The 25,280-nt window shown below is 46.5% G+C and overlaps 1 protein-coding gene across 3 annotated transcripts in view; it reads right to left on the bottom strand.

Annotated features, from left to right (window-relative positions):
• The window catches only part of LOC127599323 (sodium/calcium exchanger 1-like), a 39,140-nt gene extending 20,495 nt beyond the window's left edge, over positions 1-18,645 (bottom strand). For all 3 annotated transcript variants that reach the window (XM_052063221.1, XM_052063230.1, XM_052063238.1), the window contains exon 1: positions 18,631-18,645. The gene's annotated coding sequence lies outside the window, so the exon portion shown is untranslated. The remainder of the gene's footprint in view (positions 1-18,630) is intronic.
• Positions 18,646-25,280: the final 6,635 nt, after the last annotated feature.

Below are 25,280 nucleotides of genomic sequence, written 5' to 3'. Positions count from 1 at the left end.
CGGCCCCCAAGGTCAACTCTTCTCACTATGGCAGTAATAATAGTCATTCTTCACAGAGGATAAAGAAGATATGCCTGTGAGTATAGTGTGATGTTATCGGTTTACAAGATGTGTTGCTGCACCGATGCTAGTTGGCCCACAAGGTGTTTCCCATTGTATGTTAGCATTAAGCTAGCGAAGGGTATATATGGTTACTTTTCAATAAAGATCTTGAAATCTCTTTTATGAAGACCTGTTCACAAATTAACTAGTATATTGAACTTCTGCTTGGTGTGAAGCGAGTTGGGTCAATCCCACCATACAGCGCTCGTATTGCAAGTTTGCCCTCGCAGCTCAAAGCAAAAGAAAAAAACCCCATCAAATCGACAGCTTGTGTCTAAAAGAATAAAATAAAAAATTTAATCCGGGTCTTCTGTGTCTCAAAAAATAAAACTATGGCTGCATTTCATAGATATCCACTTCCTTTTATGGTATTCTACTTTTTATATATTCAATCATTCATCTTCCGAACCGCTTGATCCTCACTAGGGTCGCGGGGGGTGCTGGAGCCGATCCCAGCTGTCTCCGGGCAGTAGGCGGGGGACACCCTGAATCGGTTGCCAGCCAATCGCAGGGCACACAGAGACGAACAACCATTCACGCTCACACTCACACCTAGGGACAATTTAGAGTGTTCAATCAGCCTGCCACGCATGTTTTTGGTATGTGGGAGGAAACCGGAGCACCCGGAGAAAACCCACGCAGGCCCGGGGAGAACATGCAAACTCCACACAGGGAGGCCGGAGCTGGAATCCAACCCGGTACCTCTGCACTGTGAATCCAACGTGCTAACCACTGGACTACCGGGCCGCCCCTTTTTATATATCATGGACAAAAATGTGCACATTTTGATGGAAAAATATATCTTAGGTATTGTACAATTTTGAAAAGTTGGACTTCTTGCTTCCAGGATGTAAAAATACTGTCTGGAAAATGTAACCACCCCCCCTCCACCCCCCACCCAAAAAAAAAAAGCCATCTTCACTGAATGTGAATTTACACAGTGATGTAAAAATCTCACAATTGCAATTCAGCTCTGAGGTAGTTTGCATGTAACGAACACAACAACAATGAGGCCATAATGCGGGCTCCGATCGTCTTCCACCTTTGAAAGGCCAACGACCCCTTTTGTTGGGATCGACGCTTCCTGCATCACCCGAGGCGAAGCAGCTGCAGATAACAACCTTAGCAGCGGTCGTTGGCTTTGTGTGCTTGTCAGCAGGCACCAAGGAACCAACTGCCATTCATCTCTGCCTTTGGATCACACTTTCATTTATTCCGCTCAAAGGTTCTGAATGGGGGTTTGATGTCACACAGATGTGGCAATCGGGTGTGGAAGGCGGTCTCCAATTGTCCACTTTGCAGCCGCCATCTTAATATCGTCCGCAAGTGGATATTGCAATTTCTTACAATCCTAATGTGCTAATTTGCGTGCACCAATCTCCTGCGCAGACTCCAGCGCCCACATGCCTATTCCGCGCTGAATTTAAAGGGAATGAGGGCAGCCAGGAATCAAGTCAGCGGTGTTCACTCCCACAACGGTGCAAATGCTCCTTTCCGACTGCGCCCGTCTACAAAAATAGAAAAAGAAAGAACCCCTGCTAAAGGCAAAAACCCATCATGCAGGAATGCCTTGAGACACGTGTTTAATTTGTTCCCTAACTACGTTTGTATGTCAAATCACCTTTTCCCATTGAAATGAATAGAAATTCCATTATTTTGTTCCAGCCCCACCAAGAAAAATATTCGAAAAAGAGCTATGATTTTGCGTTTTATAAAATGATATCATAATAACGTCATTCAATAAAGTGAATGAATCTCATTCTTTGTGCTGCTCCTTCTGGTGTACCCGCCTTGGCCACCAGGAGGCAGTAAGGTAAAGTAATGCAGACACAAACCAAGAAGAATAGACTTGTTTCTACTGACTACTCACTTGGTTTCTGTCACCACTTTCTGTAGAGGATAAAGAATATATGCCTGCCTGTGACTATTATCTGTCTGCAGGTTGATACTGCAAGTAAACACCATTTGCCGATCAAACGCACTCCGACCGTCCAGCCGCAGCATCATCGATCGGATGTGATGCGTCCACCTGATTCATTGTGAGCCGCTCCTCGTTCCACTTGGGGAAGTCCTTCCAATAAACGGGACAGGTTATCACAATTGATCTGATGCCGGGAGTCCGATATTGATCAGGATCCATTTGCCCCAAGTACCATCAGCTAATAGATAACGTTATGCGGTCCAATCAGTCCACTAACAGGCTAGCACACACGCACGCACAAACAAACAAAAAGACGTACAGACACACGCAAATGGAAACATAGACACACTGAAAGTCATATTCACACACATAAAAATGAAAAAAAAAACCCACACAAAAAACCCAACGCACACACAAATAAAAGCCCACATATGAGCACATGCAGGTCGAAACTGGCCTGCAACATAACCCTCAAAGGTCGCAAATGACAGCAACGCAAGCACCAGCTCACCTCACAATTTGTGTGTGTGTGTGTGTGTGTGTGGCTTTCACTCGTTCTGCTGGCCCACATGAGTCATTTACGCTATTTAAACTGACGGATTCACAGGGGCGAAGAAATAGATTTCAAATACAAAGGTAAAGCGCAGCTGAAAAGCGGTGCACAAAAAAGGGTTGCTGCACGGCACACATGCATGCATGCACGCACACGCGTGCACAAGTGTGCACTGGACAGAACAGGTGAGTCACGCTGCTGTGCACATTTGGAGGTTTGACTTTGTGTCAGTACACACACAAAAAGGATGCATCCTTTTCAAAAACACGTGCAGGTTTCCTTGTACAACTTTACATGTACATTGTAAACGTACTGCATACTGCATCGTAAAACGTATCATCATCTGAAATAAACACCAAAAATAAACAAAATATATATATTTTTTGGTGTTCAATGAGAAAGTAGCTACTATTTTGGCCACCCAGTACAAGTATAAAACACTCAGATATACTGTCCACAGATGTGAGGATAAAGAATATATGACTGGCAGCAGTGTTTGAATGTCCAAATGGGTCACAGTATCGCTTCTGTTCAAATATCACTTGCTTATGATTAAACAGTTTAAAGCACATTTTTGCGGTGGGCCAATTGACCCGGTCAAACGAAAGCCACAACGCGAGTTTATAACGGAAACTAATGGAAACTAGCGCGCACGTGTGTGTGTGTGTGTGTGTGTGTGTGCACGTCTCTTCGCCTTTACTGTTCCGTGCCTTGGCGGGTGTGTAATTGTGCTTATTTAAGCCCCTCGGGGTGACAAGTGCAAGTACCGAGTAGGAGTGGGACACACACACTCACACATATACACACACACACACACACACACACACACACACGTATACGCACCATGAATGAGTCATGAAGCGTACGCTCCAATAATATTTGAATTCCCATCTGCCGTGTCTCGAAGACACCTTGAGCTCTTTTCACCTGTTTCACAGCTCGCGACCGCGCACACGCGAACACAAAGCGGATTCACGCGGGCTGCCAAGGTGACGCCCGCCTCATCGTTTGCAAATCACTCACTTGATTTTGTTTGACTTTTCTGGTGAGTTCCTTTTCCATCACTGAGGCTCGCAAAGGCGAAAATCTAAACAACAATGGCTGCCTGTCGGCGCCGCGTCGCATTTGATAATAATCCGCGGCTGCGGTGTGAATGTGAATGGAACCGTAACGTGTCACTGCGTGTGTGAGCGAGTGTGAAGGGGGTGCAAAAAAGTGGCTCCAATCCCGCTGCCACTGCGATTAATCAGCCACTTTACTCTTGAGGAGCATGACGACGTGCACGAGAGAAGCTTCTTCCCATTTATCTTGGGCTCAATTACATGTTTCCTTGACTTCGTGGGGTTGAAGGAGGGGGGGAGGCTGAGCGATTCAAATTCCCAAATCAGTGAGTCGACCCCTTCGGCGCTTCTCGTGAAAAATAAATTAAAAGTGCCGTCTCGGAAGAACAAGCGCTGTCTGCACACGTGGCTCGAAAAGGATGGAGAGGGAGTCATCAGGAGTACGCTCCACGTGTGTTCTGCTTGTCCAAATTGGCTTGATCAGAGCAAGCAATCAATAGGATGGAAAATTTGCTGATGTCATCGAAGGCCGTTGCTCGGGCACTGTGAGGCAAATGTGAGTACCACCGAGAGATTGACATGGCAACACCGAGAGGCTGAAATTTGATTGGACTAAAAAAAAAATCACATCCAATTACTGAAAGCAGCACGACTATAAAAACCACAAACGACCGCACAGTCCCTGCCGCATGCCCTTTTCTGTTAACGCTTCTTCGATGATGCATTTTTAATGCGCCTCCATACTTAGTGTGTTTATGCGTGCGTGTTGGTGCGCGGGCGCGCGCGGTATGCATTTGAATGAATATTCAAAGCGACAGCAGCGCATTTAACCATGTTTTGAAGCCAGAAACTATATCGCAGCGGGCTGCAGTGCACTGCTCGGGTGTGCGCTAATGTCCACTTTGATGCACATAAAAGCACGACTGAAGCCGGCAACAGATCGGCAAAGAGTGCGAGGAGGCATGTGACACATTCCGTGACGGGGGCGGCGGTTGTGGGGATCGGCTGGGGGGGGGGGGGGAGGATGGGAAAGAATGAAAGCGATAGGAGGGAAAGACCAAGGGATGCGTGGAAATGACAAAAGTGTGCAAAGGCCCTTCGGGATGAGCATGCCAGCCAACTTTACTGTGATTAGAGGGGACAGATGAATGTGTGTGTTAATATATACGTGTGTGTTTGTGTGTGGGTGTGTGTGTGTGCATGCGTTCATGTGTGTAAATGTTTTATTGTTTCATTGGAACGCCACATGACCTCTTTCTCTTAGTGAGTGATGATGAAGACGGCAGCCCTGGGGCGGGACAGTAATAACTACACCGCCTACATAGAAACCTGTTTGTGTGTGTGTGTGCGTGTGTGTGTGTGTGTGTGTGTGTGTGTGTGTGTGTGTGTGTGTGTGTGTGTGTGTGTGTGTGTGTGTAGGAAATGAAAGATACAATCCCTCTGATTGCTGAGCCAATCAGAGCAAGAGAAGGAAACATTTTGTTCACACTCACTGGCCACTTGATAAGGTACATGCGATGACTAACTTGTGCTTGACTTGCGGGTTTAATTTGGTCTCGAGCCACAGTCGTAACTCAAATGTTCCCAATTGAAAGATATGCTGAGTGATTAGTTTGCCCGGTAAGTCCAGTGGTTAGCACGTCGGCTTCACAGTGCAGAGGTATCGGTGTTCGATTCCAGCTCCGGCCTTCCTGTGTGGGGTTTGCATGTTCTCCCCGGGCCTGCGTGGGTTTTCTCCGGGTGCTCCGGTTTCCTCCCACATTCCAAAAACATGCATGGCAGGCTGATTGAACACTCTAAATTGTCCCTAGGTGTGAGTGTGAGCGTGGATGGTTGTTCGTCTCTGTGTGCCCTGTGATTGGCTGGCAACCGGTTCAGGGTGTCCCCCGCCTACTGCCCGAAGACAGCTGGGATAGGCTCCAGCACCCAGCCGCGACCCTAGTGAGGATCAAGCGGCTCGGAAGATGAATGAATAGTTTGCATTGAAGAAAAAATGCATTAGTGTGAAATGACCCATTGTACAGTAGGAGCTGTGCGTTGGATGTGTGCCTTTAAGGGGCGTGGCCTAGCGAGTGCCGTTGGAATGTGGAGCTGTGTTGTTAAAAAAAAAATGTTGGGTGGACTCAAAAATGTCAAGAAACTTGGATAATGAATATGTTTTCGTCATGGGCTGGTCCAGTGGTTAGCTCGTCGACAGAGGTATCGGTGTTCGATTCCAGCTCCGGCCTTCCTGTGTGGGGTTTGCAGGTTCTCCCCGGGCCTGCGTGGGTTTTCTCCGGGTGCTCCGGTTTCCTCCCACATTCCAAAAACATGCATGGCAGGCTGATTGAACACTCTAAATTGTCCCTAGGTGTGAATGTGAGTGCGGATGGTTGTTCGTCTCTGTGTGCCCTGTGATTGGCTGGCAACCAATTCAGGGTGACCCCCGCCTACGGCCCGAAGAAAAGCTAGGCTCCAGCACGCCCCCGTGACCCTTGTGAGGATTAAGCGGATCAGACAATGGATGGATGTTTTCATCATCATCATCATGATCGTAATCAACATTAGCCCTAATTGTAGACCCATCACGATAATCTGCATTAGTCAAAGTCTCACGACCTGTCCGGTGGACATCGTTTATCATGCACGATAAATGGTTATTACTTTTGAGGGTGGAAAAAAGGTAATTGTACGCCTGGAATATTTCAGCTGGCCCATGCGTCGGCTTTGAAAATGTTGAGTGCGCGTTGACGTGCCGTAGAGTCCAGGTGTGGGTGATGCGTGCAGATGCGCCGCTCATCCTTCTAACCGGCCCTGGCGATTTAACCCCAATCCTCCGCCGCCCGCCTTGTAATGTATGCAATCCCATAATGCATACGACACGTATTGCGTTACGCAACGCACAGCGGGCATAATCTCCACCCAGAGCGAATTGCGCAGATGGGCGAGCCACCCGATACGCTTTGTCCGCACTCACCAGATTGCAGATGTTCACGGAACGATAGGCGCGCTCTGATTGGCTCTCAGGCCGTATGCGCCGATGTATGCATATCGGCTTGTCGGCGCTTCTGTTTATGCATGCGCTCTTGTGTCTTCCGCATGTTTGTGCTGTGCGTGATGCTGAGGGGTAATGGCAACGCAATATATGCACAACACGGACCCCGAAGGAAGCACGCAAAAACACCGGAAAAGAGCAACTGAACCACACGCGCGCGCGCACGCGGGTTACCCCCCCCCCCCCCCCCCCCGTCTCATACGAACATCCTTTGGCTTTTGATGTCACACATCCTCTGCTCACTGAGCAATAGAACAGGACGAAACAGACCAATGGACTAAAAGGACACACACTGCTTAGATGACACAAGTGAAGCATAAAGCGGAAAAAGAAAAGATTCCAGGCCAGGGCTAACTTGAGAGAGTTGAAGAATTTATTTAGCCGAGCGGCAACATGGCGCACGGAGAAGAAATGCGCATTGCGCTCAAACAATGTGACACAAGCGCAGCGGATGTGACAAGACGTTGGAGGTGCTCCGGTGCTCCAGCGCTCACGGTTTACATTCTTCAAAGGTCCGAGTCAGAAGAAAGTGAACTGGTGCTTTGACCAACTGGTGCCCCGACTTCCCATTTTTTTCCAGTTACAAGCTGGCCCTTAATGTTTATTTTAAGTTGCAATTAACTTACACTGCTGCCTTGCTAGAACAGTCAACATCTAGTTGAAGTTTTAGAAGCAATGTTTGTTTGACTACAAATGGTGCAGCAACACATAGACAGCAGCGGTTCTTAGCCTGGGTTCGGTGAATCGGTCTCAGGGGTTCGACGGAGCCTCTGCCATGGAGGTTAAGGCACGCCCGACTCAACATGTCAATTATTTATGACACGCCCACTTGTCCATCACTGGCTAGTTCATTTTGTGCACAATTAAAAACACTTGTACTTATATCTTGAAATTTTATTTTGCTTTTTTTCTGTTTTTAATATATGCGGGGGGTTTTATGTCTTGAATTTGTTAAAAAAATAAATAAAAGTCATATTTTATTTTGCACTAATGAAGGGTTGGTTGAATTTGCCTATGAACCTGTTGGGTTCGGTACCTCTAATAAGGTTAAGAACTACTGGCCTTTATTTTTTTTTTTTTGTCTGCATGCACACCAGAAGGAACTTGATTTGGGTTGCAACATGAAATCAGTTTCACGCTTCCCTCTCTACTGAATTATGTGATTACTTTTTTTTTTAAACAATACTGTTCCGTCTGTACACCATGCAGTACTAACCTTTTCATTTTTCATTCCACACTTTTTATGGGGGCTGCAAGTGGTTGATGACATTTTCATTTTCTTTTCAACGGGGATAATGGATTCGAAACACGAGTAAATTGAGTTGCCTTGTATCTTCTTTGAAGGCCCCTCCTCCTTCCCATCATCTCCTCCTTTGGCCATGTTTCCCATCATCCCTGTCCCCCAAATGATTTATCCTCCTTCCAGCAACGGCGGCGTTTTCAAGTGCTTCTGGGTCAGCGTCTGGCAACCGTCAACCAAAGTTCACACTCGCTCGCGTCGAGTTAGCAAAGCCGCCCTCGCCGGTCAACTGCTGCTCACATTGTTTGTGTCTGTGCGTGTGTGAACATATTCTAGCTGGTTTTCATTTGCGGGACATAACTGTGCTAAAAATAATGTAATATAGTGTCCTGTTTACACTTCTGGCTGTTCCACGCAGTGGATTCCAGAACAAACTGTTGTCCATGTCCGCCTTGTTGTTGGCAGTGACTCCAAAACTGAACATTTGTTTTTCATTTTAAAAAAAATCAATTATGGTTACTTTGAAAAGGTCTAATATCAGATGAAGAAAAAAATAAGTTGACTGATAAATTGGTTGGGGCAGTTTTACCCCTCCTCAACATTTTCAACAGATTCCGACAGGTGAAAACATGATTTTTAAAATATACCGAAGTAGTCATCTCAATTTAATTCTCGGAAAATCACTACTCTTTCCTCAAAAGAGAAAGAAACATTGTATAGCTAAACACCAAAATATTCAATAAAACGTATATAAAGGGGGTTTTGTAGGGGACCTTATTTGCCTCTTCTTGTTGTCTTCAACTTTGTACTTCTCTGCTCTTAATTATGTCGCATTTATGTGCATCCAGTAGAACTCAATGCTGCTTAGCATGTGGTATTGTACTAATCAGAAGACAAAATTGCGAGTACATGCAAAAGTCATCCAAAAATGACGGATTAAAAATCAGCCATATACCGTATTGGCCCGAATATGAGACGGCCCTGATTATAAGACGACCCCCTCTTTTTCAAGACTCAAGTTTGACAAAAGACTTTTTGAACACTAAATTAATTTTTATACAGAAAATAATTACAGTACATCTGAAACAAATGATTCTAACAATAATTGGGGAAGAAAACCATGTTATTGTGCCTCATTCAAATCTTAATATCTGAAGATTTAAATATGTAAACTAAAGTGTAATCACATTTGTAAATGAATGGCTTCTGTTTTTTGAAATGGAAATGACATCATAACTTCTCCTCAGCTGCCGGTTAACCTGGCTGATCTTCAACCCACCTTTCTCCAGATCGTCACTACGTTTCTCTATTTGATGTTATCTCTTCTATTTTCTTCTCTTTTCCTTCTTACCGCTATTTTTTTATTTTTCTTCTTCCTGCTACCGCTGATTTATTTTTATTCTTCGTGACAGGGGTTCACTTTGGCCTGGGGAGTCAAGTTCAGCATTCGCTTCAGTCATATCTGGCGCCATCTAGCGTCGTGAATGGGTATAATGTCTAAACCCTGAATATAAGACGACCCCCACTTTTTTATTTCAGTATTCGGGCCAATACAGTAGTTGACCTTTAATGAAGCGGCGGTTCACTGTGGCACAATGCAATGAAGGCCCATTTTGAGAGCTTTCCTAAATTGACACTTTTGATTTTCTCTCAGCTTTGTGTGGCAAAAACAAATAACTGGGCACAATGTGCGTAGCTCACGGAGATGCGCAGGAAGCGCTTTGTACAGGGAGACCATTAGTTTGCCAGGGGATGATTCACTGGCTTTGTTTTGTAACAAATTCACCGCAGCACTTTAACACTCAAGTCTCTGCGTCTTGGAGACTTGGCAAGATGTCACCAAGGGGAAGCATGAGAGAAATACTCAGCCCTTATAATAAAAAAAGCCACAATGCCGACGGCTTTTCAACAAGGAAAAATCAAGAAGCTGAGGGATTATGGTGCATTCATCATCCGCTGCCGCCTAACTTTCTTCCGCCATTGTTTTCCTGACGATTGGTCAATCGCTTATGATCCTCATAATCAGGCCCACACAATCACACGCGTGTGTGTGTGCGTGTGAGATTATCAGATTATGTAAGGCAGGTTTGCACTGCTTATATCCAAATGAATAATGGAGGAGCGCGCAAAGCAGCCGGGATGAGACCGCGAGGGTCCAAGACTGAGGATGAGGAGCGAACGGCAGAAGGAGGAAGGCAAGGACGCCATGGTTACAGACACGGTGAAACGCGGGAATGCCACTCGGATGGACAAGCTGGAGGCTGGAGGGGTTGGGGGTAAGGAGGGGATAAACGTGAAAGAAACAAGAGCAAGCTTGTTTTCGGCTAATTTAGTCACACCTCAAGATGTTCCTCTTCAGTCACTTTTGCTTTATGTGGCTGAAAATGTGGAAATAGCATCTCGCTACATAGAATGATCACGGTTAGCACTCAATGCTAAAAACAAAGACAAAAAAAAATGACAGACAGATACATGGATAGATGGAGCCAAACTGCTTCGCAATAAAGTGACATGGCGCTCTTCTCTTATTGGTCATGGGACTGAAAAAATAAATTCAGTCCAATCGAATCTCCTCAACCGGCTTCAACTTAGTTCACTGGCACCAAGATGCCACAAGGTAGGGGCCAAACTTTACTTTTGAGTCAGAGAAAATCCTCCTCACTTCAATTTAACATAGTTCCTTGCCAATGAGATGCAGCAAGATGGCGGCAAAGCACTATTTAGTTCAAAACAAATGTCCTCAATTCACTTCAACGTAGTTTATTGTCAGCAAGATGCTGCACAATGGTGGCAAAGCACAATTTTTTTTGTCCAAAAAAATCTCCTCACTTCACTTCAACATATTTCTTTGGCAGCAAGATGCCACAAGATATTGGCAACACGCTACTTGTGTATAAATGAATCTCCTCAATTCACTTTAACACAGTTTCTTTTTACCAAGATGTTGCGAAATGACGGCAAAGCGCTAGTTTGGTCTAAATTAATCTCCTCGACTGACTTCAACATAGTTCCTTGACAACAAGATGGTGGCGAGCGAATCGCTTCAATTGACTTCAACATAGTGCCTCACCCCGAAGACACCAGAAGATAATAATAATAATAATAATAATAATACATTTTATTTGTGGGCGCCTTTCTAGAAACTCAAGGACACCTTACAACAAGCAGTTAAAATCACGAGTACAATGTTAAAAAACTACATCAAATAAGATAAGAAAAAATACAACAAAATAAATAAATAAAACAATGGCTTTATGGTCTGAGTGAATAGGCTTGTCGAAACAGATGTGTTTTGAGGCGGGATTTGAAATGTGTTAATGAGGCTGTATTACGAAGGTCAGCGGGGAGTGAGTTCCATAGCTGGGGAGCAGAGCGACTGAAGGCTCTATTTCCCATGGTGACGAGGCGAGCAGGGGGGACAGAGAGGAGGACAGAGGAGGAGGAACGAAGAGAGCGGACAGGCGTAGGAATATGGATGAGGTCAGATAGGTATGGAGGGGCTAGGTCATGAATGGATTTGAATGTGAGTAGCAGGATTTTATATTGAATGCGGTGTAAAATGGGAAGCCAGTGGAGATGTTGGAGGACAGGTGTAATATGGTTTATGTATGGCGTGAGTGTGATAATGCGGGCGGCTGAATTTTGGACCAGCTGAAGCTTATGGAGGGTTTTTTGAGGGAGACCAAACAGAAGGGAATTACAGTAATCGAGTCGCGAGGTGACGAGGGTGTGTACAAGTATAGCAGTGGACTGAGGAGTGAGAGAAGAGCGGAGCCGGTGGATGTTTCGAAGATGATAATATGCAGAACGAGTGATGTGGTTGATATGTGAGGTGAAGGAGAGGGTGCTATCAAGGATGACACCCAGACTCTTGACCTGAGGGGAGGGGGAGATGGAAGAGCTTTCGAAGGGAATGGAGAAGTTGTTTATTTTGTTTAGATTGGATTTAGTGCCTATAAGGAGGAATTCAGTTTTATTGCTATTCAGTTTGAGGAAATTTGAGGTGAACCAAGATTTTAATTCCTGCAGGCAGTTGGTTAGGGAGGATGGTGGAAGTACGGTATTAGGTTTGGTAGAGATGTAGAGCTGGGTGTCATCCGCGTAGCAATGAAAATGAATGTGATGTTTCCTGAAGATATTACCCACGGGAAGAAGATAGATTAGAAATAGCAATGGGCCAAGGACAGAACCCTGAGGAACACCTGAAGTGAGGGGAAAGGGGTGAGATCTAAAACGTTTGAGCTGGATAAACTGGGTGCGGTCAGAAAGATAGGAGCGGAACCAGGAGAGGGGGATGCTGGTGATGCCAATGGAGGAGAGTCTGTCGAGGAGGATGGAGTGAGAGATGGTGTCAAAGGCTGCACTGAGGTCAAGCAGGAGGAGGATGGCGAGTGAACCGGAGTCAGCAGAGAGAAGAAGGTCATTGCATATTTTGAGGAGGGCAGTTTCAGTACTATGGAGGGGACGGAAGCCAGATTGAAATTGTTCGTATAGCTTATTGGAGGAAAGATGGGTGTGAAGTTGAGCAGCTACTGTTTTCTCTAGAAGTTTGGAGATGAACGGAAGGTTTGATATGGGACGAAAGTTGTTCAAGTCGCAGGGATCAGAGCCAGGTTTCTTCAGTATGGGAGTGACAGCAGCAGTTTTGAGATGAGATGGTACAATGCCAGTAGAGAGGGAAGTTTGAATAATGTTAGTGATGAGAGGGGAGAGGGCCGGGATAGAAGCTTTGACTAAAACAGTAGGGAGAGGGTCAAGCTGACAAGTAGAGGATTTGGACTTCTGGATTAAGATGGAGATTTGGTGGACAGATGGGGATGTGAATGCAGAGAATAGGTGGGTAGGAACCGGGGAGAATGGAGAAGGAGGGTTAGGAGCAGCTGAAGGGGTGAGTTGCTGGTGGATAAGTTGGATTTTGGATGTAAAAAATGAGGCCAGAGTATTACAAAAATCAGTGGAATAGAGATGTGAGGGAAGAGTGTCAGCAGGTTTAGTGAGTTTAGAAATGAGTGAAAAGAGTGATCTGGGGTTGCCTTCATTGGAACTGATTAATCCAGAGTAGAAGATTGATTTGGCTTTGGATATTGAGTCCTTGTAATGGAGAAAGTGGGTAGTGTACATTTCTTTATGAATGGCGAGTCCAGTTTTTCTATATAATCTTTCAAGTTGACGGCCTTTTGATTTAAGTTGTCTGAGGGTAGGGGTAAACCAGGGTGCTGTTTGGTTGAAGGAGACAGTTCGGGTTTTGAGTGGGGCCAGGATATTGAGAATGTTATGGAGATTTGTATTGTAGTGTGTCAAAAACTCATCTGTTGTAGAAAGACAATCAGTACTGGGGAGGTTGTTGATAAGTGATTCTAAATTGTCCGGGTTAATGTCCTTGATTTTACGGAAATGTATAATGCGTTGTGGGTTGGATTTGAAAAATGACAGGTTAACATTGAATGAAAGCAATAGATGATCTGTGTATGGGAGGAGATCGGTTTTACAGTTTGTTGGTGATAATCCAATACAGCAGATCAAGTCCAGAATATGTCCTTTACTGTGTGTGGGAAAGTTGACATACTGTTGAAAACCAAAACTGTCCAGACAGGAGGTAAAGTCTTTGGTAAGTGAGTCATTGATATTGTCCATGTGTATATTAAAATCTCCTAAGAGAATCACATTTGGTGATAGTGTGTACAGATGAGTGAGGAGTGTAGTAATGTCAGTGATAAAATTCTTGTTTGGTTTTGGTGGACGGTAAATAGTGGCAATCAGTGTGGGAGTTGATCCAGAGAGCTGTATAACAGTCGCTTCAAAAGATAAAAAAGCAGGCACATTTACAGGTGCAAATTTCCAATCCTCGCGCAGAATCATCGCGAGGCCGCCTCCCCTCCCAGTCGTGCGCGGCACAGCGTGATAAACAAAGCCCGGTGGAGTAGCTTCATTAAGAGTACCATAATCATCTGGCTGCTGCCAGGTCTCAGTCAGACACAGAATGTCAAACTCACGGTCTGTCAGGAGGTCGTGGACGAACTGGCCCTTGCTCGTAAGGGAGCGGATGTTCAGTAGGCCAACGTTGACAGGAGTGCAGCTGCGAGCGACCGCGATGCTATCCGACCTCGGGACGCGTGTCAACACAGAGGCATCCGCACGGCGTCCGGTGTTCTTCCGTGGGCGGCGAGCGGTGGACCAGAACGACCTGATGGAGCTGGAGTTGTCGTATTGATAGTTTCGGCGTGAGCCCCGGTGAGTGCACCTTCGCCGGGGCACGTAAAGGATGTCCGGGTGTTGGAGCAGAGCAGGCGGTGGTGGACCGTGTTGATTAAAGTTGAGTTTGAGCTCAGTGGCTGCATATTGGTGAAGCGCTTCCAATGAGTGGTGGAAAACACACAGAGCGAACCAGCAGAAAGCAAGCCACTCACAGCTGATTGACATAGCCGGACCGGAGTAATGAAGTCGGGAAGCGGCAACAGTTAGTGGGTAAGCTAGCCGCTAGCCGCAACTCAACGACAACTCAATACTCGATGACAGGTAATGACAGTTCGGCTGATCGAGTGTGGATTGATCATTGTTCACTCGGTGACCATAAAAGCAGGTCGACATAAAATATGTCGGCTATAAAAGATAAAAAATTGACATGAAATGGACTTAAAAATCAAAAAATCACGGGGAGTAGCGGCGTCCAAAATTCGCCAGCGTTCACTCCGGAAGATGTCAGCAAAGCACTACTTTTGTCTAACGCAGTAATACTAACGGTTTAGAATGTCATCCTACGTTTCCTCTCCGAGCGTTTACAAGATCAGCAGCTTTGAAGTGCAACCGAGTTTAAAAAAAAAAAATTCCACATTGGGATGGAATTTGACCTCATTGGAGCCTTCACAGAGAGCTGATGTTTGAGCCTGAATTAGTAGCAGCTCTTGTCTATTTTTTTTTTTTTCCTGTGGAGTTGCTCTCGTGGCAGAGACTCCAATGCCAGAGCACAAACCGCACAAGCTGGGTGGAGAGGCCAAATGACAGGGTGTCAAGGGCGGAGGAGCAGGAGAGGAAAGAGGCCACTTTCAAGACAGCAGGCACTCCGGCAACAAGTGCTCCATCCATCTGCTTCGGCCCCCCACGCCCCTCCCCACCCCTCCCTTGCTACCTCCTCCAGTCAGCAATCAAAAAGACCCACCAGGAAGCTCGGGCCTTTCCTCAACTGCCTTGTAGCAGCTGAACTACACAACTCTCAACGGGCGAACTCGAAGAAGGATTGGCCTGAATTTTACTGTTACCATCAATTGGGAAGGGAAGGAAAAGAGATGTGAAAATGCAAAATGAGTGATGACAACCCAACATACAAACTGTACAATGTTGTAAATATTTCATTTTGACTCCACTTTTTTATTTTCGTGACCGAAAGCTACAAAGCGTTCTCATCAACAAAGCGCAACCGACACAAAAGACAGCCCGAAATTGAAAGGACCTGCCTCTCTCTTTCGATTTGAGACGAGCGCAATCAAAGGCGATCCAATGCGGGAGTCGTATGACCCCCCCTCCCCCGCCTCCAAGGCTCAAAAGGCTCACTTTGGAAGTTTCGTCGCTAACGGGTTAGCACCGCGGGCTCGTAATGACTCGGCCGTTCATCACAGAGGTCGAGCTCCTGCATCGGCACTGGGCCAGATGCAATCGCTGCGAGGGGCGAGGGAAAATGATGAATGCTTTTATTCACCATGTGGGGGGATGGGGGGGGGGGGGTTTATTGGATCTTCATCATGGCATCATTGCTCTTCTCACTTTTATGTAACTGACTCTTGACCAGATGGTCATTCCAAATGACAAATGGTTCTGAACTGACCTACCTGGTTAATTAAAGGCGATGTAAAGTAAATACAATTGAAATAATAAAATTAAATGACCATTTTGTCGTTTTGATGGCTTTTTAAACAATTGCTAATTTAGTGTTGCGCACCTTCAACGCAGTACCACATAGCGCCACATGGCTGGCAGCGCTGAGCCTGACCGGACGTCATGATCGTGTTCTTGTGTGTCTCCAGCAGGTGGCAGATGCGGGCCTTCCCTTCTGTGTGCACACCTGCTGCCAATTTTTATCAGCCTAGTAATTAAGGAAACCTGCCTGCAGCTTGTCAGATTATTGACCTTGTTGCTGCTCTTGCTCAAGCATTTGTTTTCGCAACCTCTCACTCTCGTCGTCATCATTCTTGTTTCCTTAGTTCCACATTTTATGAAGTATAGCTTTTGTTGGGTTATTTGATCTTGCTTTTGTCTTGTGAATAGGACTTGAGTCGTGAGAGTTGGTATTCTCGGTTTAATCATTTCCTTGCCTTTCGCAATAACTTTTTTGTTCATGTATTGTTTTTTTTCTGGATTCTTATGACCAACGTTTTCTGTTTTGGACTTTGTCGGCTTGGCGTTAAACATTTTTGTTGTCGCATTTTGTCCTTGTCTGTATTTCTGGGATCCTTAACGTTATTTGATTCTTTCTGAACCTGAGAAGTGGACTTGGTCAGACGAAATTATGTGGTTTGATTGAAAAAATATTTTGGTGTTTAAATATCCAATTTGGGCCACCCGGTGATCCAGTGGTTAGCGCGTCGACCTCACATTGCAGAGGTACCGGGTTCAATTCCAGCTCCGGCCTCCCTGTGTGGAGTTTGCATGTCCTCCTTGAGTCTGTGTGGGTTTTCTCCGGGTACTCTGGTTTCCTCCCACACCCAAAAACATGTATGGGAGGGTGATTGAAAACCCAAATTCGTTCATCTCTGCGTGCCCTATGATTGGCTGGCAAGCGGTTCAGGGTGTCCCATGCCTACTGCCCAAAGACACCTGGGAAGGGCTCCAGAAATCCCTGCGACCCTTGTGAGGATAAACGGATTGGAAAATATCAATTCTTGGATTTTCTTTTCTTCCAGTTTTACTTCAAGTGGGAGTTACAAATAAATATTTGGACGAGTGAGAGCGTGACAAAAGAGGCTAAAAAATACTTCTTAAGTGCCTTTCGCTAAGTTCAAATGTGTTTCAAAAGTACAAACACTCCATACACAATTTCCCCCCCCCTCCCGCAAAGCGTGCGCAGCCACAACCGGAGAGAAAGGAGGATTAAAACCGAGGGGCCGTCGCGCTCAGCCATTGGACCAGATGGACTAAATTGACAAGAGCGTCGGGGAAGCGCCGATACACATAACCAGATTAGCGCGCACCAGAATAGAGGCCGAGATGCGGGCGGGCGGGCGGGAAGGCCGGCGCTCGGTCGGAGTCGTTAATGGATTAGTCGCGGACTCCCTCGCTCCGTTCGCCAGCCAACTCTTACACGCAGACGTCTTGAACGACCCGTGTGACAAAGATCAATATTGACGTTCTCGGGATTACACCCCGGCCCCGTTTGTTATCGTGAAACTTGTGGATCAGGTGGACATGCGCTCTGGAGAAAGAGCTGCATACACCGTGAGACCCGCCTCCCCCTCAACCCCCCGTTGCAAGCATTCAGGAGAGCAAATCATCACAGGATGAACAGCAACTTCGGATGTCTCGCTCTGAATAATCGATGTCCTTTCGAGTTGTCTCCAAAAGTGCTTTCCGTGTCACGCAATTGAAATACTGGGGAAAAAAATAACCACGCTCAGGTCGAGCCAGTTCTTTCTCACCGTCACTGATGCTGGGGTTGCGGGTGGGGGGGGGGGCTTCCATGATTTTCAACCAGTCCAACAAAAAGTGGTCTTGCTGACGTGAGCCTGAAATGAAGTCGCAGCCTTCTTTTTTGACAGCTTGGGCGCATCAATTATTCAGCGGATGACATGTCTGGGTTTGAATTATTTAGCCCGCTTGAAAACGTGATTGTGGCTCAACGCTGCCGTTCATTCTTAATCGCGCACCGTGCTCATCATTCCTCCGACCCAAACGTCACCTGTCATCACCAAAACGCCGCAGGGGGGTACGGGGGGGGGGGCTTTAAGATATCATTGTTGCCATCGGCCATTTTCCATCCGAAGAATGAAGACACTCGCAAGGAGCACGGAGGTGACGCTCACGCTTCTGACGTCGCACGCTGAGGCGAGGCCCTCTGAAAGCCACGTCAATACACAAATCTGGTCTTGCTTTTTAGAAAAAAAGTACTATTTTTTTTCTTGCTGGGGGGGGAAGAAATTATTGTTACAGTATTTAAATGCGGGGGTTTGGGGGGGGGCGCACCAACCATTTATCACTGGTGGCATCTTAACAATGACATGTTCAATTGGTGCTGCACCAACACAAACATGACGACCAATACGAAAGAGCAAACAACCCCCCCCCCCCCCAAAAAAAAAAATCACCTTCGTCACAAATATTCACCACCACCTCAGCAGGTGAGTTGCACATCAGGAAACGCGATGTAAACAAATCCTCAACATTATGCATCGATACGGTGGCAGCTCTTTGGGGTGCGTTCATGCCCCCCCCCACACCCTCGCCTCTCTCTCACCCTCAACCAGTCAGCCTTTGCACCCCCCCGGGGACACACCCTCCACCCCCCTGGGGGATTCTTACGCACCTCACTGAGTCGCTGTGACACACCCCGCGTTTGACGTCCCCCTCCGAGGACAACCGGCGTGCAGGCTGCAGCATATTTACGCACGCGTGCGTAACCGATCGCCCCTCGCATTGTTTCCCCCCCCCCCCCCCCCCCAATCGCACTAATCGCACGCCGCACTATGCGGCGCCAATTGGCCCGATGGGAAAAGAGCACATGCAGCATCTCACCGTGTTCGACGGCGTCCGAACGACGGCGATCACATCCCACCCTTCGGCGACCCGTTCAGCAACTCAATGGGCCGCTGCGCTCTTCCTCTTCTCTTCCTCCTCCTCCTCCCCCTCCACCACGTCCACCTCCGCTGCGACTGAGCATGCGCACTGCCCGATACACGCGCGCTCTCTCTCTCTCGCCCTCTCTCTCTCTCTCTCTCCCTCTCTCCCTATCTCCCTCTCTCTTTTTCTATGTCTCGCTCTCTCTCTCTCTCTCTCTCTTTCTCTCTGTCTGTCTCTCTTTCTCTCTCTCTGCTTCTCTCGCTCTCTCTCTCTTTCTATCTCTCTCTCGATCTCTCTCTCTTTCTCTCTCTATCTCCATCTCTCTCTCTCTCTTTTTCTCTCTCTCTCTCTTTTTCTCTCTCTCTCTTTCTATCTCTCTCTCCCCCTCCCCCTCTCTCTTTTTCTGTCTCGCTCTCTCTCTCGCTCTCTCTCTCTCTCTCTTTCTCTCGCTCTCCCTCTCTCTCTCCCTCTCTCCCTATCTCCCTCTCTTTTTCTCTCTCTCTCTCTCTCTCTCTCTCTCTCTCTCTCTCTCTCTCTAACTCTCTCTCTCTCTCTTTCTCTCTCTCTCTCTCTCTCTCTCTCTCTCTCTCTCTCTCTCTCTCTCTCTCTCTCGCGACGCATCGCTGCCTCCCTCACCCTTCACTGAGAAAAAGTTTGAATTACCTTAATTCGAAGATGGCACAGCGGCTTTTGAGTATGTTGAGTGGTTGAAAAAAAAAAAGATCAGTAAAATGCATGTCGTGCATTTCTCCACACCAGCGCCAAATACAGCATCAAAATGTTGCATATTAACGTCCTCTTTATTAGTTTATTATAAGGAAAGAGGCAAAGGTCAGGCAATACACGACTAGGAGGTAGGGGGGGGGGGCACATGTTTGGCAATCTCACTCAGACCCCCCCCCCCCACACACACACACACACACGCGTGCGTTATTAGTGAGGGAAACTACGCACTCGTTTTTCCAGAGTGAGAAAAAAAAAAGTAAAAGAGGCTTAGATTCTCAGGGGGATTGTCGCCAAATTTTAATGGGATCGTCAGAATAATCATCATCATCATCCACACAGGTTTTTTTTTGGTATTTGATGATCTTATGCGTGGATTCCATTCTCTTGGTGGCATTAAAAGGTGGGCGAATATTTGTTAATGACGCTGTTGCATCCTCTGTCTTCTTTTTTTTGGGTGGGGGGGGAGTTCCTCCCCTTTGCACAAAGCGTAACACAAATGCCCCTCCACCTCCCCGCCTCGCTCCCCACGAAATCACCAAACAGGAAGACACTCCCGTGGGCGCTCTCCATCACCCAACTATAAAGATGCGCACCAGAGTAACTCCGCCGTTTCCATTTTTACGCATTCATGCAGTCTCAACATATGTACGCATAATGTTCGCTCCATTTCATACACCTGCACCTCAGGTTCAACTCAACACAAAAACAAACCGCATCAACACAAAATATATCTTTGCATCCAACCAATCACGTCGCGGCATATCCCAAAGTCCCCGGCGCCTCGTTTTGTCGGTTCCTGCTTATTCGTCGGCATCGTTAGTCGCGGGCCACCAACTTGTAAGCCACGTCGAGTGTCGGCTTTCTCACACTCTCGGGATGATTGTTTCCCATCAACTTGAGGATATTGTGGCGCTAACAGTCGCACAGTTGAGACAAAGCATCTGGCAATATGTTCATTAAACCCCTAAACCCCCCCCCTTCCATCGGAGCTGCCCATTGTTGTTGATAAATCAACACCCAAATCCAAACACACACTCCAGTTTACGATTCTTGCAAGTCCAGCAAACGTTTGTTGACATTCAAAACATTCACTTTTGGCTTCTTTGAGGAAACGGGGGTTGAAGCGGGATCTCTTGTCATGATTCGGTTTGTGACCAACAGGTGGCACTGTAGGGCTCTCCCTGCAGCTGCACACCTGTTGGTCATTATGTAATTAGTGCTTTAAAAGGACTCCCAGCCCAAAAACTCAGCGTCGGGTTAATTTTTGACTTCAAAATGGCGCCGCGAGAGTGGCTGCCTTTTCAGCAGCTCCTATATTTTGTTGTTCTACTTCTTCCTTTCGTAACTTTGCTGCTGTGTATGAGGAATTTCTCCATTGCGAGACTAATAAAGGTTTTCTTATCTTATCTTATCTTATCGTTTGCTCTTGGCTTCTGTCATGTTTGTTTCAGTCATGTTTAGTTCATTGTGATGTTTTAGCTTCAGTCACGATTTTTGTTTGATACTTTGGACTTTGTTTGTTTAGGATGTAGTTTTGTCTGTTTCAACACAATTCGTCAAGTACACCCTGCTCCTCTCTCCTACCTGCTTTTTGGCGTCCACCACCACACAACGTGACATCTCTTGCTTGTACAGCTCTCCAAAGAAGAGGACTAGTGTGCTTACTTCAAGCTGTTTTTCACTCCCAATTGACGTTTTCATTCAAAATCATATGAAAAACAAAATACCCAATCACACACTGTATATTCAAACACACCAAAGTGTTGAATTTGTGGAAACAAAGTCCAGGAGAGAACTTGTACTTGTCTATCTACGGAAAGAGAGCGGAATTAAATTGGACAATGATGCGTGAAGAAAAAGATGAGAAGAAGAAGTCTGAAGAAAAAGGTGCCAAATTACAGGTCATCACTTGAATCTGCTCACTTGCTACTCACTTGGAGCGTTTATGACCTTTCACCATGATTCATATATTTCTCTTCACACACACACACACACACACACACACACCTGTAAACATTGCCGCACATCCCGTGTCGTGTCGCCACATGTCAATTTGACGCCGCACAAAAGCGAGTGACACCCCCCGACTGTGCCAACAACATGAAAAAAGGGCGAAGGGGGGGGGGGGGGGCAGCGGGTGGGAAACAGGCTGACCTCAGTTCAGCTGAATAATGAAAGGGGCCTAAAGGAAGACAACACAACAAACTGGCATAATTCATAAGCGCCGGCACCAATAATGCATGAATTAGAAAAAAATAAAATGAGGCAAGGCTTATGCAAGAGGCAGCTGGATGAAAGGGGGCGCCACTCGCTACAATGAAAGGCTGCGCCCTATGCACGTTAGCGAGCGTTCGTCTTTTCGCGGGGAGAAGCGCGACGGTTGACTCGGCTTCGCCGCCTCTCGCTTGCGTTTAAGCTCCGCCGCGCTTCCATGCCAGTGAAGCAGCTTGTTCCCATCAAACAACATCAATTAAAGACGAAGCCATGACGGCGTCACATTCCGCCTGAACTAGTTCAGTCCGCATCTCACATTCACCGGGGGTGGGGAATGAGAGAGGATGATGAGATGGAAGAAGAGTGATGCGAGCGTAACGAGGACGCTCGGAGACGGAGGGAGGATGGGGAAGCAAAAGACCGAGGCGAGCAAATCCACTTCATGCACATCGCAGGTCTTCTCCTCACCCTTTGTTTGTTTTTTTTTGGACAGCGTTGCACTGTCTTCCACCAACCCCCCCTTCGCTGACAAAGGGCAGCAAATCAAATTTAGAGGCGGGTGGGAGGACGTGCACGCTCCGCTTGGCCGAGACGGCCAAACGTCCACATGCCGTCAAGGTAGCACTGCATTGTGTGTTTCATACCGCTCAAAAGTGAGAACATTTTTTTTTTGTTTGTTTGTTTTGTTGCTACAACTGTCATCTGGAACGCTGACTGGAAGAAGCACAACAGAAAACTACGACCTGATGGCTATGAAATTTGACACGCGCATTTCTAATCGTACCCACATCAATCGCTGAACGTATCATAAACGATTGCACCAATATTTGGGATTTTATGGACACTGAATGATGGCAGCACGGTGAGCGCCCGGTTAGCACGTCCGCCTCTCAGCGGTGAGGTGCAGGGTTCGAATCGGCTCTGTGTGGAGTTTGCATGTTCTCCTCGCGACTGCGTGGGTTTTCTCTGGGTATTCTGGTGTCCTCCCACATTCCAAGGACATGCATGACAGGCTGATTGAATGCGCCAAATTATCCGCAGGTGTCATTGTGGACGTGAATAATGCGTACGAGCTTTCCTCGCGACTGCGTGGGTTTTTTACGGGTATTCTGGTGTCCTCCCACATTCCAAGGACATGCATGACAGGCTGATTGAATGCGCCAAATTGTCCGCAGGTGTCATTGTGGACGTGAATAATGCGTACGAGCTTTCCTCGCGACTGCGTGGGTTTTCTACGGGTATTCTGGTGTCCTCCCACATTCCAAGGACATGCATGACAGGCTGATTGAATGCTCCAAATTGTCCCTAGGTGTCATTGTGGATGTGAATAATGCGTACGAGCTTTCCTCGCGACTGCGTGGGTTTTCTCCGGGTATTCTGGTGTCCTCCCACATTCCAAGGACATGCATGACAGGCTGATTGAATGCTCCAAATTGTCCCTAAGTGTCATTGTGGATGTGAATAATGCGTACGAGCTTCCAGATTCTGTTGATTCCAAACTACGGGGACGCCATTTATTGGTTGTCCTTTTTGTTCTCATAACCTCTCATTTTTAGCATCTGCACTATAGAATGCGACGATAATGAATTTCTATTCTATTCTGTGGTTGTTTTTATGTCCTCTACAACAAAGTTGGGTTGAGCGTGTCAAACTAAGCCATGCTAGCTGCAAAATGCTAACTTGAGCACATGCTAGGCTTCGCTATTAGCAGTTCTTTTACCAATAGCACACAATTTGAACAAGCAGCAAACTTCTAAACCACATGAGCACCGATCCATTGTGGCTCGCTAACGCACACACACACACACACACACGCACACACACGCACACACACACACACACACACACACACGAACACACGGTAAAAAGCCTCATCCTGGTGATGAGGATGACATCCCTGGGTTGAAGAAGGGCTACAATGGTTTGTTTGTGGTTTTCCAGGCTGACAAGATAGAGCGCTTACGTGTGTGTGTGCATGTGTGTGTGTGTGTGAGAGTTGTGATTGTCTTACAAAGCCAATTTCCTTCTTTTGTGTAGCTCGCAAAATGAAGTCAGATGGTATCAATGTCTTTCAGGTTGACGCAGCTGCACCTTCCTCCCTAAGTACACCCCAAAAATGAAAATGTAACCAAAATTCAATATCTTAAATAAAGGCAAAAATATGCTCTTTCTTTGTCTGCTGAGATATAATTTACAGTATTTTGTGCAACCATTTTTTTTCACTTAACCCCTTCATGCACCCTGTAACCTGATAACATGGTAAGCTAACATTTTGTTCAACTTAGCGATTACGGGCAGCTACGAGTATGAAGCAATGCAGTTGAACGTGCCTGCAAACGGTTAAGTCATCACTTGTGGATGCAACTCTGGACAAGCCAGAGTGTGTCCGCTTTGCCCAAAACTGCCACATTTGGATGAAGAAAGCGACCCGACGCGTCATCTGCAGAGGCCAAGCTTTTGCGGCAATGTGGGCAGGGCAGACCGAATTAGAAGGCTGCCATATGTCAACCTTGTGATCACGCCGTCGTACAGCGAGGGAGCAGCCGCCGGTAATGAGCATGTAGCTGTGAAGGGTTTCAAGCCCGTCTGTTTTTACTCGCTTCTCTCTTAACTTTAGCATCTGTCTGCCGTTGGATGACTTTGCGAAACGATTGGCAGCTTTGGGGGTGGCCCGGGGGGGAGGTTTCTTTTCAGGCCAACTCGCTCTTACCCTCCGCTGCCGGCGTCGACTCATTTCAAAGCGTCTACTTCAATTCAAAGCACATTCTTGGAAGTGCATAAAAGTTACATGTTTTCCCAGACTGGTAACATGTACAGTCGTTGCTTTACAAGTATATGGGAAGCCATTTTTGCATTCATTCAAGATCCTACTAGTACGCTCAACTGTCCATGTACTAATACGTGCCCTGTACTCATAAGTAGAACATTTTAGGGCAACAGTTGAAGAATTATGTCATACTCGTACATTTTTCCCACTAGCGCATACACGAGCAGCTACACTCTTTAGCAACTCAGCAGACAAGGTGTCATGATTCTGTTTGTGACCAACAGGTGGCACTGTAGGGCTCCCCCCTGCAGCTGCACACCTGTTGGTCGTTATGTAATTATTTGGTTATTCGTTTCGTGATCGTTTTTTGCTTCTGCCATGGTTTTTATTTGTTACTTTGGATTCGTTTTGTTCTTTAGACTTTGTTTTGGATTTAGTTTTTTCTGTGTTTGAATACAATTCTTCAAGTTCACCCTGCTCCTCCCTCCTGCCTGCTTTTTGGGGGTCCTCCACCACCTCGCAAACGTGACACTAGCTCGAATGACGATCATTTGTAACATATTTGCAATAACATTTCTTCATATTCGTCAAAACAACTGTCCGTGACTTGGCATCTGCGTCCTACAAGCTCTGGTGAGGTGATGCAATCCTAAATGGTCACATCTGGCTCTTCATTCGTAGTACTGTACTCGTAGCGTGCAATTTTGTCTGAATAGTAAAAACATAATAATAATAATAATAAAAAAATAGAAATGTAGTCCCCTTTGTCATTCTGCTCGTGCAAAGACATACAGTCGTGGAAAAAACATCAGTCATGAGGCACAATTATTCGACGAGCAGGCTGAATTGTCTTACTTGTGAGGACCAAGAGTGCACTAGTACATGAATGGGGAATAAA

This window comes from Hippocampus zosterae, chromosome 1 (assembly GCF_025434085.1).
Source record: "Hippocampus zosterae strain Florida chromosome 1, ASM2543408v3, whole genome shotgun sequence".
Lineage (NCBI taxonomy): Eukaryota > Metazoa > Chordata > Actinopteri > Syngnathiformes > Syngnathidae > Hippocampus > Hippocampus zosterae.
Note: the sequence above shows the minus strand (reverse complement) of the source record. Positions and strands in the feature narration are given on the sequence as shown.